Source organism: Engraulis encrasicolus, unplaced genomic scaffold (genome assembly GCF_034702125.1).
Source record: "Engraulis encrasicolus isolate BLACKSEA-1 unplaced genomic scaffold, IST_EnEncr_1.0 scaffold_32_np1212, whole genome shotgun sequence".
In the NCBI taxonomy this organism is placed as follows: Eukaryota; Metazoa; Chordata; class Actinopteri; order Clupeiformes; family Engraulidae; genus Engraulis; species Engraulis encrasicolus.
The window spans coordinates 1,067,501-1,075,000 of record NW_026945621.1 but is presented as its reverse complement, the minus strand read 5'-3'; positions in this window follow the sequence as shown (position 1 = coordinate 1,075,000).

Here is a 7,500-nt window from a genome sequence, read left to right as displayed (position 1 = left end):
CTACTATTTACCCATAACAAATGGTGCATTTCTGAGCCCTTTTTAATTTGTACCACTGAAGGCATTTGATAATGCTTCATCATATTTTAGAAATAGGGCCTATGTGCCTACATATTCCTTTTATATATCAAATGTTGATCATTCTGAAATTGTTTCAGTTGTTTAGGACTTGTTTAGGACTGAAATTATGTCTGCATACTATCAGTGCTGCAAACACATAGGCTATTCAACACACTTTAAAAACACACTGAAAAGATACGGCCATAGTAGCCTACTAAAAACATTTTGTTCATAATAATGCTGATTAATAAATGGTGATCTTAAATTTTCATACGGACATCCTTAGATTTGACTTGGTATATCACGGCCGACCATCAACTTCAAAAGTAGATCTCGGGGAGATCACGTGACGCGTTGATGGAACTGCACGCGTGTTGAGTGAGCTCCTGACATTCAGCCCTTTTTTCAGTATTTATTCGCTAATATCAGAAAACATATTTTATATTTCGCCTGTTTATCTTTCTAAATGTCACTGACACGCAGGCAGTTGACTTTAACGCCATCTTCTACCTCCCAAAAGAGGAAAGTAAAGACCGGGGACAATCGAGCTAAGCCAGCAGGTGCTAACTTCGCTATGGAAAGACTGGAGGTTATTCTTAAATCTGAAATGGCTACGATGAGGAGTGAATTATCCACGCACATGGCGACTATGTGCTCAAAAATCGATGCCCTGTCTGGTGAGCAAAGAACCCAGAAAACAATTCTACAACGTCACGACAAGCGTCTTGATACTGTTGAGCAGCAACTTGTTGAGCTGCAGGACCGTAGCCGACGCAGTAATGTTCGTTTAGTTGGTCTGCCCGAAGGCTTGGAAAAAGACGACCCGGTGGGCTTCATCAAACGGTCGCTGCCAGTCTGGCTACCCGCTTTGAAGGACGAGAACATCGAAATTGAAAGAGCCCATCGCATTTATGCAAACCCCTCTCGAGGCAGCTCTAAAACACCGCGGATTAAGACACCCGAAAAACCACGAGTATTCATCTTCAAACTTCTCCGTTTCAACGATCGAGACATGATTCTCCAGGCAGCCAGGGACCAGGGGGGTGTGCAGTTGGAGGATGAGACGAGCCTCAGCCTCTTCCCTGACTACTCGCCGGTCACTGCGAAGAAGCGTGCAGCATTCAAGACCGTGAAGAAGGAACTTAGGAGGAAGGGATACCAATTCTTCCTCCAGTATCCGGCGATTCTAAAGGTGACTCTGAAAGGGGGGGCTACGGAATATTTCCATACGCCAGAGGAGGCCAGTGCTTTTTGCGACTCTCTGGAGGATTTCCTCCCCATTGACGTGAATGACACGGAATGATGCGAGGCTGCCTTCTATGGGACATTGTAAGTTACGTGCAGGCTTCTGTTAGTCCATCCACCCTGGCTTAGATTGAAAAAAAAAACCTTTAGCCTGTCTTGTGATGTTTTAGGAAGTAATGTCCACCGATACATCCTAATTGGGCTATATTTGGGACAGTCTAATCTTTCTCCTCTTCTATTTAGCACTTTCTCCAGTGAAATGGGAGAACAGGCGACTTTATTATTTTTTTTACTTATTTTTATTTTGTTTACATTTGTATTCATACAACCATCATTTAATTTCATTATACAGTATTGGCTTAAGAGCTACTGAGCTGATAAGTTTTTTGATTTTCACTATAAGGGCTTATGTCGGCACCTGTAGCGTGCAATCCATTGCTGATGTCACGGATTCATGTAAGGGAACAGGGCAGACATGGGCGTGTTCTATGCCCAGTCTGCGTTGGGTTTAGGGGTAGGGTCAAGTTCTATGACCCAAGGGTGGGAGAAGGGTGGGATGGCGGTGAGCACCTTAAAAGAAATGTACATTGTTTAATTTTATTTTTGGCTTCATTCCAAGTATTTGACAGTTATGACTAACCTAAACATTTTGAGTTGGAATGTGAATGGCTTAAACGGACCTCATAAACGTGCATGCTGTCTGGAACTTTTAAAAAGAAGAAAGATAGATTTAGCTTTGATTCAGGAAACCCATCTTAAAAAGGAAGATGTTCACAGATGTAATAACAAATTTTATAAAGTTATTTCTGCTTCTAGTGCCACTGATAAAACTAAAGGTGTTATGATACTACTACGAAGGAATTTAAGAATGGATATTATTGAGCATGACAATGATACGGATGGAAGAATAGCTCATGTTAAGGCTTTGGTGGGGAACAGGAAGGTGGCCTTTCTTTCTGTTTATGCCCCCTCCACTTATGATCCTGCATTCTTTTCAATGCTCACAAATTATCTTCTTAATATGGCAGGCTATGAGATTGTACTGGGATCGGATATGAATGCTGTCATGTCGCATGAGGAGGACCGGTCAGGGGAAAGTGAATCTCATTTACAAGCAGCGTGCACTGATAAACTCAGAAGCTGTATTTCTGCATTGTCTCTAGTAGATTCATGGCGTTTTCTTAATGTCACAGCCAAGGCATATACATTCTATTCTTCAAGACATAAATCATATTCCAGGATCGACTTCATATTTATTTCCTGTTCTCTCTCCTCATCTTGTCAAAGCTCAGATATTTGCCCCATGTCTTTGTCTGACCATGATAGCAATGTCATTAACCTCAAATTAATCAATCAACCCCCACGTGCTCCACGGTGGCGATTTAACCCTACGCTACTTCGAGATGAAAACTTCTGTAAGTCTTTTAAAACTGAGCTCTTGGAGTTTATTAGCATTAATCAAGGGACAGTGGCAGACCCCCGCATACTCTGGGATGCAGTCAAGGGCTTCATTCGCAACTTCTCAATTTCTTTTGCGTCACATCTTAAAAAATCAAGAATGAAGAGAATAGCTGATCTGGAATCGCAGCTTAAGATATTAGAAGGAAAAAATCAAGCGTCGTTCTCTGAACAAATGGCCACTAAAATTAGAATATTAAAAACTGAGTTAAACCAATTACTTAGAGTTAAAGCAGAGTTTCTTATTCAAAGGACCAGACAAAACTACTACTTTAATGGGAGCAGGCCAAGCCATCTCTTAGCCCTGCAACTGCGTAATAATGAAAAGTATGCAAATATACCTGCGATACGGCTATGCTCTGGTGAGCTCACCAATGATCAACAGGACATAAACAATGCTTTCCAATCTTTCTATTCTAATTTATATACTTCTGAATCTACATGTGACAATGCAACCATATCATCTTTTCTTTCTTCTCTTAATTTGCCTACTCTATCTACTGATGAGTCAGAGACTTTAGGTCAACCAATTACTCTTCAAGAACTGAAAGAATCACTGAAACTTATGAATAAAGGTAAATCACCAGGACTGGATGGTATTCCAATTGAATTATATTCAAGCTTCTGGACAGAGCTTGGCCCAATATTACTAGACATGATAAATCATTCAATTAAACATGGAGCATTCAGACAGGACATTAATACATCTATTATATCCCTGTTGTTAAAAAAAGATCTGGACCCAACCTCCTGTGCTAATTATCGCCCAATCTCACTGATTGGAGCAGATATTAAACTATATGCCAAAGTATTGTCAAAACGTTTAGAGTCGGTCATTACCAAGTTGGTTCATGAAGATCAGACTGGTTTTATCAAAACACGCTCTGCATCTGATAACATACGCCGTCTTTTACATATCATTTATTCAGCTGATCAAACAGATAATTCTTGTGGAGTGTTCTCATTAGATGCAACTAAAGCTTTTGACCGCTTGGAGATTAACTATCTGTGGTCTGTACTAGAACATATGGGCTTGGGTCGCGACTTCATTAACATGGTAAAAGTACTATATTGTAATCCAAAAGCGTCTGTTTTAACGGGACAATTATGTTCAAGCTCTTTTTCCTTGGGAAGGGGCACGCGTCAGGGCTGCCCACTCTCACCATTGCTATTTGCTTTGTCATTAGAACCTCTAGCTCAGGCTGTCCGTCAATCAGAGCAAATTGTACCCATTAAAGTAAGAAAAACATCTCATCACATCTCTTTGTATGCTGATGATATACTTTTATTTGTTAACGAACCCACTTCATCAGTACCTCATATCATGTCATTGTTTAATAATTTTAGTGATCTTTCAGGTTACAAGATAAATTGGAGCAAATCTTGTTTTCTACCACTTAACTTTGACCCTGTCTCTGTGCCTCTTCCAAGTGCCGCACCCATTGTTACGTCATTTAAATATTTAGGGATTGACATATATCCCTCATTACATGATATTGCCAGTAAAAACTTCAAGAAAATTCTTTCTGAAGTTAGCACAGATCTATCAAACTGGTCATCTTTGCCTAAGTCAGTATATGCACGGATTTCAGTTATCAAAATGAACATTTTACCACGAGTTAACTTTTATAGTGCAATGATACCCTTACCACCCCCTGCACACTTTTGGGACAATATCAACTCCATTTTAAGGAAATATATTTGGAATGGGAAACGTGCAAGGATTAAGCTGCCCACTATGCAACGTTCTAGGCACGATGGCGGTTTATCTCTTCCTGACTTTAAAGTCTATGCCCAAGCTTTTGCGTTGCGCCCCATATCTGTCTGGTTTGATTCAAAGAAAAATGTGGCATGGAGAGATATTGAAGAATCAATGGTCACCCCGTATAACTTAAGAGATTTGGTTTTTTGTAATGTTCCTACTCGACAATGTGCTCTCCGTTTTGGTCCAATCATAGCCCACTTGTTATCCACTTGGAAGGTTGTAGAAAGACAAGCAGGATCTATGTCAAAATGGCATCATCACTTTCCACTTTTCAATAATAATGGCTTTTTGTCTGGGAGTACCCCATTTAGATCTTCTCAGTGGGCAGAATGTAATATTACAACTCTTGGAGACCTATATGATGACAAAGGCTTGAGAACCTTTCAGGACCTAAGATCTAAGTACAATATACCGGCCTCCACTTTCTATTTCTACTTGCGCATCAGATCAGCTCTTAAGGCTCTTGGTGTTCCTTTTAACACCAAACTACCAGTGCATAGTATCCGTAATGTTATATACTTCAATGACTTCATCCCTTCTTCTGCATCATCTATTTATTCCTTCCTGATGAAGAATCTATACAAGCCTCTTGGAGTAATAGCAGTTTGGTCAAAAGATTTAGGATGTGAACTGGAGGATACCTTTTCTGATCACACATGGGAGACAATTACTATGTCATCTAAGAACCCTAATCATCAAATGATCCATTGGAAACTAGCACATAGAGTATATTTAACACCACTTAAGAGATTTCATATGCGTCTGGCTAACTCACCCAATTGTACTTTGTGTTTGGATGGAAAGGTGGGAACCTTCTTGCATTTTTTTTGGGAATGCTCCTCATTGGCGCCCTTCTGGCGACAGCTAGCTGGTGACATTTCTGCTCTGATAGGCACTGATATTGTTTTAACCCCAAGTTTATTTTTTTTAAATGATTATTCAAACCTCTCACTGACACTTTTCCAGAGCAACCTACTGCTGGCTGCTTTTACTGCAGCAAAAAAAATGTTGGTCAGCCGATGGAATCCCCCCCATGTTATGTGCAGACGTGTGTGGGCTCTCAGTTTGTTGGACGTTGTGTCGATGGAGCTCGCTACTGCGCGCATGCATGGGGCCAAATCACAGACTTTGAGGAGGTGGAGTCGGGCATTTGAGGACATCAAGACATTTGTTGCTGGTGGGGGGGTCTAAAGAAAGAACAATGTAAAAAAAAAAAAAAAAAAAAGATCTTGAGAACAATGTATGTTTTGTTTTTATTTTAATTTATTTTTTCTATTCTTTATTTGCGGGTGCTCACCACTGGGAGGGGTGGGGGCATATGTTCTATGTTTGTTGTTGATATGTAAGAAAAAAATAAAAAACAATTGATCAAAAAAAAAAAAAAAAAAAAAAAAAAAAAGTAGATCTCGGTTAAAAAAAAGGTTGGGCACCCCTGAAATAGGAGATGAAGAAACAGGTAGTGCGAGAGGAGACACACACACACACACACCCACACACGCACACACACGCACACACACGCACACACACGCACACACACACTGTAGATAGCATACTTTTCTTTACTGTTGAAACACACTACAAACTACAAACACATTTGTCGACTGTCATTGATTTAATATGACTTTAACTGATAACGTCATGGAATATGGCCAGGACAGCAATACAGATTCGCGACACCTTGCGTTGCTTTGTGCTGTGTCGCGTTGCGTCGCGTCGTGTCGCGTCACGGTCTGTCTGATCAAAACATTCATAGTTTACCCACCTCTAATTTGACCACTACAGCCCTGAATATGGTCACCCTGTTTTTCACAAGACATCTTCAATTAGTGTCTAGGCTCCTACAAGAACAAAAATTCTCAATATTTAGCATATTCATCTATACAATGTGTGATTTTCATCGCTTTATCATTTTTAAATGTTTAGTCACATCTTTAAAGGAAGACAGTCACAAATACACAAGACGTTTGACAGGCTCCAGGCCACTGCTGATTGATCCTGATGCCACTGTCTGTGCGAAAGCTTGATCTCTCCTGATTAATTTGATATCAGTAATAATTATAAAGTGATGGTTCATTATTGTAAAGACTTACCGGATGTTTCTTTCTGTTGCTAACTGGCCTCCAAGGCACATCTACAGTACCTGTATAAAAATCCTGTAAAAACCTATAAAAACTAGCCAAATGCCATGGCTATAAAAAGTCTACCTACCCCTGTTCAAATGGCAGGTTTTTGTATTGTAAAAAAAAAAACCTTGAAACTTTTTCAACCTTTATCTAGCCTACCTAGCCTGTACTATAACCTGCACAATGCAATTGAAACACGAGTCCGAAGCTTTAACGGAAAGAAAATAGTCAAAATCTTAAATGAAAATGGTTTCATGAATATGCACACCCTTAAACGAATACTTCTTTGCAGCACCTTTGGCTTTTCGGGTAAATGTCTATCATCAGCATGACACATGTTGATGAGGTGTAATATTTGCCCACTCCTCTTTGCAAAAGCTCTCGAAATCTGACAGATTGTGAGCCAAAAACATTACAAGATGGAAAGAGTTGTGAAATTATGTCTTTTTCTGTAATTTGGCAAACTTCAACAGTCTTGTTGCTGATTTGTTTTTAAAGCTTTAGTAATAGGCTGCTTTGGTGATTGGCTGCTTTGCTGATTGGTTGCTTTGGTGATTGGCTGTTTTGGTGATTGGCTGCTTTGGTGATTGGTTGCTTCGCTGATTCGCTGCTTTGGTGATTGGCTGCTTTGGTGATTGGCTGCTTCGCTGCGCAAACTGAACAAGTAGAGTATCATTTTAACCGCATCGTAGCGCTAACACTGCAAGAGCTGCGCAAAACGGACAACTTCACATCCATTCATCATGTCCTGTCACCTGATCAGTGCACTACATTGGGAGATGTTATCCATCACTCACCAAACTCGCCTGATCTTACATTGATTGATGAGAACAATAGATCAGTTGTCAT